The sequence below is a fragment of the Podarcis raffonei genome, chromosome 4, assembly GCF_027172205.1.
Source record: "Podarcis raffonei isolate rPodRaf1 chromosome 4, rPodRaf1.pri, whole genome shotgun sequence".
Classification (NCBI taxonomy): domain Eukaryota; kingdom Metazoa; phylum Chordata; class Lepidosauria; order Squamata; family Lacertidae; genus Podarcis; species Podarcis raffonei.
The window spans coordinates 30,515,845-30,526,621 of NC_070605.1; the positions used below are offsets into that span (position 1 = coordinate 30,515,845).

General features: G+C 46.8%; 1 protein-coding gene across 4 annotated transcripts in view; it reads right to left on the reverse strand.

The window, feature by feature from the left end:
- DCLK1 (doublecortin like kinase 1) overlaps nt 1–5,026 on the reverse strand; it is a 207,411-nt gene extending 202,385 nt beyond the window's left edge. For 2 of the 4 annotated variants that reach the window (XM_053386045.1, XM_053386046.1), the window contains exon 1: nt 4,647–5,026. The gene's annotated coding sequence lies outside the window, so the exon portion shown is untranslated. The remainder of the gene's footprint in view (nt 1–4,646) is intronic. The other 2 variants (XM_053386044.1, XM_053386048.1) reach the window with 2 other exon arrangements.
- Nucleotides 5,027–10,777: the final 5,751 nt, after the last annotated feature.

Here is a 10,777-nt window from a genome sequence, read left to right on the forward strand (position 1 = left end):
GATGCACTCCTGGGTGAATGACATGACCAGTGCCTCACTCTCAGTCCAAAAAAGGCACTTTTTCAGGACAAGAGAACAGTATGAGAATATGTGAGATCATGGTGCCCAAAATGGCCACCATTACCTCACATGAAAAAACAGGATGTCCTATTTTTTTCCGGGGCACTTGGCAGTTATGTGAACGTTCCAAGGATTTCTACTTGCACAGGAGAACATTCTCCACCTCTCCTTCCCAGGAGTGCCCCCTAAATCTGTCCTGGGCTCTTCCACAATCCCCTGGAGCAAATTAGGAAGGGTGTGGGGTACATGCAGGAAGAAAGTTCCATTGTGTAAGCAGAAAGACTTGTGCTAACAGGACACATTGGTGAACCCCACTCTTGACAAGCTTGGGCCAGTCACTACTTCTCAACCTAATCTACTCCACAAGGGTTTATGAGGACAAAATGGGGAAGCAGGAGAACCATGCACTTTGAGCAGGACATATAAATGTAATATTTAAATAAGCCTAACATACTAGGAAATAAGGTCCAACTATATATGCAACAGTATCAGATGATAAACATTTCCTGGACTGTACCAATTCAGACAGCAGGTGGGAATGTTGTGTCACCTTTATGGAAAAATAATAGCACCATCTACCAATATACCATACAATGGTAAAGCCTGGGATTGGGGGAATTTTCGGCTTTGATTTCCCCCAGTTTCTGATTGTTCTACTCATTAATTCTGTTCTCCATATTTCCACATCAGTCTTTGAAAATCCCATAAGAATCCACCAGTATTTCAGGGCTAATTTCTCCTAACATACATATTTTGTATGCATTTTTGCCTAATATACACATTTTTGCTAATCAATTTATCCTAATCTAACATATTTTGTATGTTATTTCCACTCAAATATGCATGTTCATGCATACTTTACCCTAACATACACATTTTTGTATACATTAATTGTTTGGATAACTGTAGTACAAAATTCAGGGAAGTGCAAATTTCAAAGCATGGCTGTGTTTCATTTTCATATATTGTTTTTAAAAGTGCAAATGTAGGCAGGTTTGCTCTAAGTGCAAACTGAACTGCATTTCTTGCCCATCCCTAACAAAGCCTAAGTTAAATCCTTCTCCTTGGTGCACTGCATTTTTGACATATAAGGAGGCCTCATTGTCATTAGGGGGTGGGGATGCATTCAGAAAGGTTCCTCATTTGCAGCCTGAAGTTGTATAATCCAGAAAAATCTTAGCATTTGATTCTACTGCATGAGTACATTGGGCCTATGTATCATGGGACTTACTTCTGAGTAGACAAGCACAGGATTAAGCTGGAGGATACAAAAAGAAGAACCAGAAGTTTCTATCTATAATAAAAGGACTATAAATGAGCTAATCTTTTATGTTTGAACCTTCAAAAATACTAGCCATCACTGGTATTTTTCCCCTTGAAATGAGAAGGAATTATAAGCATTTGGATTAGCATAAACTGCTGCCCAGTTGACAGCTTCAGAATCATAAAATGAATTGACTGATGTCAAAACCTACAGGACAATTAAAAATGATGTCAGGATTCTGTCCAAAATGAAACAAACATGTTCCTAACACAGTACATATATTAAAACATTGCAACCATTTTATTATACAACCGTCTTTCCCCCAGGATCTATTTAAGGCATTTTGAGAATGCCATCTTCCCAACTATGTAAAGCCTTGCTTGTTAAATAAATAAATCCAGGAATCAATCATTTTGTTTACAGCTGTAGCCTACACTTGTAGCTCTTTTAAAAAGTTGCAAAAATAAAGCACAGCAAAATGTATTTATAGCACAAATATACAAACCTAATTTAAAAGTGTCTTATCCATCACATTGATTTCCCATAAAGAAAGGAAAATAGCAGAACCAGGCAGGCTATATCACTAATCATTAGGTGACAGCTATTTATTGGAGGTGGGGTGGTAGGGAGAGGAGAAAAGCAATCAGTAGTTGGGGAACCTTAATGTGTTTCTTTGAAAGACCCTCCGATTTCAACAGGACCTGGTTCCACATCATTGTGCTCAAGGATACAGGCTTTCGATGTACCCAAGACATACCAGTAGTGCCCTGGGCCCACGTTTAAAACTAGATTGGCATGCATCCCACCTCAACTTTTAGCATACAGGTAAATAAAGAACACAGGTGTAGGGCTGCTAGATCAAATCAGAGCCCTGTCCAAGCCACGTTGATTCATTATTCACAAGAGTGGGGGCTCTACATGCTGAAGGAGGGGGTCCCACTGGTCCTACTCCACCCCAACATCCATGGATGTTTCCATTAGGAATGGAAGCCTATGCATGCAAGGATCTATGAAAGCAGGCTTGCCAACTACAGAGAACCACACTCAATGTGTGGACACTGAGGAGTGGGGCTGGGGAGCTGAACAGGGTTAAAGGTGAGGCTAACAGTGTGGCCCCCTTGCCCTTTCAATGCATGGAAACCCCTTCTTGCATTCAAGAGTGGCTAGCCAGGTGCTTCTGAGAAACTCAGAGAAGCAAAGTATGAAGGCAGTAATCCTCCTCTGCTGGTGGCCTCTAGCATGTTGCTAGAGGCACAGTGCCCCTGAACATGGAGGTTCTATTTTGCCATTATTGCTAATAACTACCGATAGGCCTCTTCTCCATGAATTTGTCTAAATACTTTTTAAAAGTAGCAATCTCTGCATCTCAGAGTGATCCTTAAACGTGTCCTGATGGGCTTCAAAGTTGAACATATATCTCCTGAAAACTTCATCTAGAACAGGTGGTGCTCTTATTCCAGACTTCTTATAGCTCACAGTTCACATCTGCTTAGCATGAACATCCCATGTTATGGAGATTATCCACCTTAGAATTTGCAAGTTATGAAACACATTTGTTTTCCAAAAAAATATATAAAAAAATAGAGCTACAAGTCTGAAATCCCGTCTAATCACAGACGATGATAATATCTAATCATAGCCATGACATGGCATTTGAAAGCATGATAGAAGACCAGTTTAGGCCCAAGATCAGACACCAGCATTTTCAAAGCAAACTCCAAATTTTAAACTCCAAAGTGCAGATTTATGCAAAACAACCTGGTACCATCCTTGTATTATACATGAAAGGCCACAAAAGAAGAGCCTTGCATCTGAACGTGTGAGCCTGACTGCATAGTGGAAACACAGTGGTGGGAACTAGCAGAATCCTGCAGAAGATTAGAAGCAAATTTTTAAAAAATTACAGAAAAAAATTGAAGAAGAATGTTTAGGAGATGCTCTGACCCAGCATGAATAATTTTACTTCAATAGTAAGCTTTAAAGAGGAAATGTGATGCTTTTCAATCACAGCATGGCCATGTCACACCAACTACTGCCACCCCCGCCCCAAATTCTGTGTGTCCATCATGAGGAACAGGCCACAGCTCTCAAGCCACTTAATCCAGAGAAGGTCCATAGATCACACACACACACACACACACACACCAGAATAAACGGTTTAAGGGCGACAGCCTAATAATTAAAATTTGTAGGCAATAAATCACTTTGCAGACCCTAATTGCAGGCTGCTGTATAATGGAACACGCCCAGCTAAGACCTTCATGCCCCAACCCTGCACACCACATTCATCGAGTGCAGGAAGGCGGCACTGCAAATGCGGGTGAAGAGTTCCACAAAGCAATCAAACACAGCCCCAAATACATGCCACAAATCAATATACAAATCATTCAGAGAAGACTGAACAATAGGCTCCGTTTGGCCAGTCATTAGGAAAAGCCACCATCCTCAGTTACATAATGGGCTTTTTAAAAAAAAAGAAAGAAAGGCATCCTTTAAAATGTGGCTCAAGTGATTAATATAGAATAATAAGCCACGTGGACCACCTCGATGCACAGATAACGGACTTCAGAAGAGAATCACCCTGGCCATATTTTTGCCTATTTCCTTTCTTCATTTTCTCTCTCTCTCCAAAAGAAAAGAGGTGACACCATCTGCCCCCATGTTAGCAGATGGGGCACGTTGTCCCTGTTTCCGCCTGCACGTTTTCCAAAAAAAGACGCTGTAGCTATCAATGCATGAAATAAAGGTGTCTCCCCAGCATGCTCAAAGCAAGTGGATAGACATATCAGGATTCTTTTTTTAAAAAATGTAGAAAACAGAATTTCCCTAGCGCCTGGTGCCTGTGGCCAAATGAGGCAAGAGAAAGCCCAAAGGAGCCGGTTAAAGGGGAGGGAAGGGGGGGGGCGTTTTGCCTCTGCTTCCACACAATGACAGGCGCCTTCTCCCCTAGACAGAGAGGGAACCTCCTCCTCCCCATCTCAGCTGTAGCCAAGCAGCCCAAAATGGTGCAAAAAAAATCGCAGAGCTCCCCAATTTGGCAAAGCAGGAAAGGGGTTGCTTAGGGGAAAGAGAGAGAGAGACAGAGCCCCGGAGCAGCCCCCTACCTAACCCAACCCGCATCCTTCCAAGATGCTCATCCCAAGACAATGGGGAGAGGTGTGTGCTGGGGAGGGGGAGGCACACACGCTTTTGACAGCCAGGACCTTTCTTTTTTGCATTACAGGGACAGAGTCGGCGGGGGGGGGGGGAGGCAAGCGAAAATGCCTCCCCCTCCCCGAGAAAGGCGAGCGGGCGAGGAGCTTCTCCTTTGCGCAGCGCTTACCTGTGCCTTGCAAATCGCGCAGCGTCCCTTCTCGCCTTCCCCACAAGCGCAGGCAGTTGCGCGGGCTGGCTGGCTTGGCGCAAAGGGGGTGGGTACCACCGGCGTCTCTCAGCAGACAAAGCCCAGCTCGGCGGCCACGAGCAGCAGCAGCAGCGGCAGCGCCGTCCTGCTCTCGCACGGAGCTTGGCGGCTGCGGCTGCCTGAGGGAAGGGCTCGGCTGGCTTTGTGGCTGCTCCCCTCCCGGGCACCCTTCCTGCTGCCTCGCGGGCTGGCTGGCTGGCTAACGCGGCGGCTGAGTCGCTCCTGCAACCGCTTCGCCTTTCTTCTCCCTTCAGCCGCTTACGGGGCTCATTTGCATTCTTAGCCCGGCCCTCCTGGAAATGCGGCTCTTCGGGCTGGGCGAAGCGCGAGCGCGGCCTCTGCCCAGAGGGCGGCGCTGTTCCCGCCGACACCGCCCTGCCCCGCCCTCCGCCGCCGGGGATGGTAGCGGCCCGGGAGGCTGCAGAAGGCGCCGGAAGGGAGGAAGATATAGCCCGCCTCTGTCCCACAGGCTCAAAGAGGAAGCTAGATTCCGTCTAGAACGTGGGAAGCATAGGAGTCACCTCCTAGGGGCCGAGGTCCCTTCGCCCCCCCCCAGCAAAATATTTGAGGGGGCTGGTCCCCCCCAAAGTTGATGGGCATTGCTATTTAAATAGTGTGGGTGCGCCCCATTATGTGACCAGTTATGTGGGGTGGGGCTTACCTGCCCCCCAGTGTCTTATTCATTGGGACGAGACACTAAATAGTGCCTCTGGGCAGGGGTGCCCACTTGAATAAAATGTTTTTTTGTGGGGGGGGACTTGCCCCACAAAATCACAATACGCGGCGCACACACACCATTTGAATGGCAATGCCCATCAATTTGGAGAGAGGGTGACCCTCTCCAGTATTTTATGGGGGGGGGGCGAAGGACTCTAGGAGATGGCACCTATGCCTCTCTTCACATGCTCAAGAGGCAACAGCTTTTTTAAAAGTGTGGAGGCCAAAGACTGACTTAGGGGAAGTTTTGTTTCTCTTTCTCTGCCTATCTCTTTTCAAAGGTGTGCCCTGCAGTATTAGGAATGGTGTGTGGGAACAAATGCAGCGCAACTTTTCCTGACCAAGCCACAGAATCTACCAGGGTGATGTAAAAGGGTAAAGGGACCCCTGACCATTAGGTCCAGTCGTGACCGACTCTGGGGTTGCAGCGCTCATCTCGCTTTATTGGCCGAGGGAGCTGGCATACAGCTTTCGGGTCATGTGGCCAGCATGACTAAGCCGCTTCTGGCAAAACCAGAGCAGTGCACGGAAACGCTGTTTACCTTCCCGCCGGAGCGGTACCTATTTATCTGCTTGCACTTTGACGTGCTTTTGAACTGCTAGGTTGGCAGAGCAGGGACTGAGCAATGGGAGCTCACCCCATCATGCGGATTCGAACCACCAACCTTCTGATCGGCAAGTCCTAGGCTCTGTGGTTTAACCCACAGCGCCACCCGCATCCCTGCCAGGGTGATGTAGGGGCATCCTATAGGCAAGAACAGGATGCTGCTGGACTAGATGGGGCCTTTGGTGCAGCAGGGCTCTGCTTACACTCTTAGGGGTGCACATGCTAATAATGAATACAAGCGCTGCTTCAGATTAATGTTTTTATGTGCACATAGTCCACTGGTTTAGTCCTTTTGCTCTGGATTAAATACTGTCACCTTCCCATGCTAATTAGCCCTCACTATCTCCTAATTAGCCCTCACTATCTCCTAATAGCAAGGGACGCGGGTGGCGCTGTGGATAAAAGCCTCAGCGCCTAGGGCATGCCGATCGAAAGGTCGGCGGTTTGAATCCCCGCGGCGGGGTGCGCTCCCATTGCTCGGTCCCAGCGCCTGCCAACCTAGCAGTTCGAAAGCACCCCCGGGTGCAAGTAGATAAATAGGGACCGCTTACCAGCGGGAAGGTAAACGGCGTTTCCGTGTGCTGCGCTGGCTCGCCAGATGCAGCTTCGTCACGCTGGCCACGTGACCCGGAAGTGTCTGCGGACAGCGCTGGCCCCCGGCCTCTTAAGTGAGATGGGCGCACAACCCTAGAGTCTGTCAAGACTGGCCCGTACGGGCAGGGGTACCTTTACTTTACTATCTCCTAATAGCAGGGTCAGCCAAAGACATTTTCTTGCCTGAGGCAATGTACAAGATGGCATCCTCCCTCTCCGCTCCACTTACAGAAGCTGACCAAACGGAGTCCTGCTTCATCACGGGTGTCAAGAGGGTCCCCCAGAGCAGGTTACCCAGGACAGACCATGGGCAACAGGCCGTGTGGCTGGTGGAGCGTGGCAGGGGTTATTTGCCAGTTGAACAGCTGTCTCACTGGTTAAAGCCAGTTGTGTTGTGGATGACCACCCCATGACAAATTCCACCTACTCTACAGAGGAGTCTCTTTATATCATTGTTAGATGGTCAACCAACTCACAAACCATAGAACTCCATCAATGGGATTGGCTAGTGGATGAATGAGTGAATGATGGAAATGATTCAGCTCCTCTGGATTGTAAGAAACAAGTGGGGCCTGCAACAAATAGTTGTGGTGCAAGCTCCTTTCTAAAAGTGCTATCCTGCTCAGGCTTCTAGCCAGCCGTTGCTCCCAGCAGACGTGAATTCCTCTCCTCCTACACCCCACATGTCACGGTTTTCTGTTCCAACTGACACACTACATTCCACTGCTCACTCCTCATTGGGCTATTTTTCAAGGGGTTGCCCAACTGGGTGTGTTTTTTGTTTGTTTGTTTTTCACTTATACAAATCACAGGGTTTTCACAAGCATGGGACCTTCTGGATGCAAAACATGTGCTTTCCCGCTGAGCCAGGGCCCTTTTCAAACCACACCCCCATGCCACCAGGAGGAAATGGTTCCTACCCCTTTATCCCAGAATTCAAGTGGTGGCCCTTGTGGGTTAAACCACAGAGCCTAGGGCTTGCCGATTGGGAGGTGGGCAGTTCAAATCCCCGCAACGGGGTGAGCTCCTGTTGCTTGGTCCTCTTCCTGCCAACCTAGCAGTTCAAAAGCACGTCTAAGTGCAAGTAGATAAATAGGTACTGCTCCGGCGGGAAGGTAAACAGCGTTTCCGTGCACTGCTCTGGTTCACCAGAAGCGGCTTGGCCATGCTGGCCACATGACTTGGAAGCTGTACGCCGGCTCCCTTGGCCAGTAAAGCGAGATGAGCGCTGCAACCCCAGAGTCGGTCACGACTGGACCTAATGGTCAGGGGTCCCTTTAAAAAAACCAACAACAAACCTGATATTTGTAGCACACAGGAGGGACTTCTTCAGCCTGCAATCTTCTAACAAAGTCTACAAGCTGACCTCATGGCTACAACATCCAGCCTAATATATGTCCTTGTTTTGGTTTTTATTCTTCCTCATCTGCACCCCCTATCTTGTTGCAGCACCTAGACTGACGAAGAGTTATTTGGAACCTGGAACCTTGCCACAATTTTGTGACATTTTAGTAGGTCCTGAATCTGATAAAGGTATTGGTCAACTGTGGATTTTGGAGGGTTCCCCCCCCCTTTATAGCTACCTTTGCTTTTTATATAATAAACATTTTCTGTAATGCACATCTAAGGTATTTCATACCAGGCATAGCTACAGTATAAATTTATATCAGTTGTGTGATACCCAGTATCAGTGCCAGATTTACGTATAAGCTAAACAAGCTATAGCTTAGGGCCCCACTTTCTTGCCCCCCCAAAAAAATTCACTATTAATATACTTCTTCTTAATTGTATTTCAGTTCAACAATTATTGATAAAATGCATGATTTGTTATGTGCAAATGGCTTTAGATACCTATTAGGTCCATGAATATATGCTATATATACACAAAACAAACAGTGACACAAACACAAAAAGCAGTGACAATTTTTTGTTGACAAAGGACAGCTGGACCTTCATTACCTCCAGTAGCTTAGGGCCTCATCAAACCTAAATCCGGCCCTGCACAGTATCATGTCCTTCCCAAAGAATCTTGGTAATTCTAGTCTGACACAGTACAGAAGCTCATCTGTTAGAGGGTCTCAGCCTTCTTGCAGAAATACAATTTCCAAGTGTCCCCAGGGAAGAGGAAATGACCATTGAACTACTTGGTGTCTATTTTGTAGATATGCTTCTTTATCAGTGTGTGCCTGAACCATCTGGGAGAGTTAGGCCTTAGCTCAATGGTAAACCACATGCAAAAGACCCCTGGTTCAACTCCTGACATCTGGTTGGGCTCAGAGGGCTGTTTGAAACCATGAAGATCTGCTGCCAGCTGAATGGGTTACGATACAGAAAAGTAAGTCTTTTCAGCTCACACTGGTCTGTTTGTTTGCATAGGAAATGGCCACAGTAACCGAACCAGTGTCCACATAAGAGAGATTAGTATTTGTATAAGTTATCCACTTTGTTCCAGTTCCTAGAGATGAATATCAGCCAGGCAAGCAAGGAGTAAGGATTTAACACACCAATGTGTGTGGATGCCTGTTGTCTTTGTCCATGGAGTTTTCTTGGCAGGGATACTGGAGTGGCTTGCCGGTTCCTGCTCCACCTTGCCAACAAAGGTCCGTATAGTTAAAGCTATGGTTTTCCCAGTAGTGATGTATGGAAGTGAGAGCTGGACCATAAAGAAGGCTGATCGCGGAAGAATTGATGCTTTTGCATTATGGTGTTGGAGGAGACTCTTGAGAGTCCCACAGACTGCAAGAAGATCAAGTCTCTCCATTCTTAGGGAAATCAGCCCTGAGTGCTCACTGGAAGGACAGATCATGAAGCTGAGGCTCCAATACTTTGGCCACTTCATGAGAAGACTCCCTGGAAAAGACCCTGATGTTGGGAACGATTGAGGGCACAAGGAGAAGGGGACGACAGAGGACGAGATGGTTGGATAGTGTTCTCGAAGCTACCAGCATGAGTTTGACCAAACTGCGGGAGGCCGTGGAAGACAGGAGTGCCTGGCATGCTCTGGTCCATGGGGTCACGAAGAGTCGGACATGACTAAACGACTAAACAACAACAAGAAGTGTGTGGATGGCAGGAGACAGATGTTCATAGCATGTGAACTTGTCCGTCAAAAGTGGCTGGATTTGTCTTTGATTATAATCATTTTTTAAAAATTAAAATAAAGACCACATTAAGGCTAAGGCTTTGATCTTATGGGAGATCTGATAACTTGGTGGTAGACCACAAGCTTTGCACACAGCAGGTCCCAGATCCAACCTTGGGCATCACTAGTTAAAAGGATCAGGTAGCAGATGATGTGAATGAGCCTCCACCTAGGACCCCAGGAAGCCACTTCCGGTCAGACACAAGATTTGTACTTGGGTGCTGAAAATGAGGAACGGCTAAGGGAGCTGGGCATGTTTAGCCTGGAGAAGAGGAGGTTAAGGGGTGATATGATAGCCATGTTCAAATATATAAAAGGATGTCACATAGAGGAGGGAGAAAGGTTGTTTTCTGCTGCTCCAGAGAAGCGGACACGGAGCAATGGATCCAAACTACAAGAAAGAAGATTCCACCTAAACATTAGGAAGAACTTCCTGACAGTAAGAGCTGTTCGACAGTGGAATTTGCTGCCAAGGAGTGTGGTGGAGTCTCCTTCTTTGGAGGTCTTTAAGCAGAGGCTTGACAACCATATGTCAGGAGTGCTCTGATGGTGTTTCCTGCTTGGCAGGGGGTTGGACTCGATGGCCCTTGTGGTCTCTTCCAACTCTATGATTCTATGATTCTATGATTCTATGAGCTGGAAAAATAAACTGATCTCTTACAAGGTAGTTTCCTGTGTTCACATTTGTAGGTTTATCACTTGATTTTTCGACAATGGATGACTGACAATTGAACATGTGAACCCTGGAAAACATGGGCGATGCAAATAAGCCCTACATCTTACCCGGGTTTGCTCAGGGCCAAGAACATTTCTTATTTGTGTTCTGACTATAGGTAGACCTTAAATGTGCATAGCTGGTGGCTTTCCGCATTAAAATGCACCCAAGCATAAGTGCTTGAAGGATCAAGACTTTGCTTGTAAGGATTTTGAGAGAAAACACCATGAATTATATATGTGGGCGTGCTCTCCATAAGTGATGCAGTACACGTC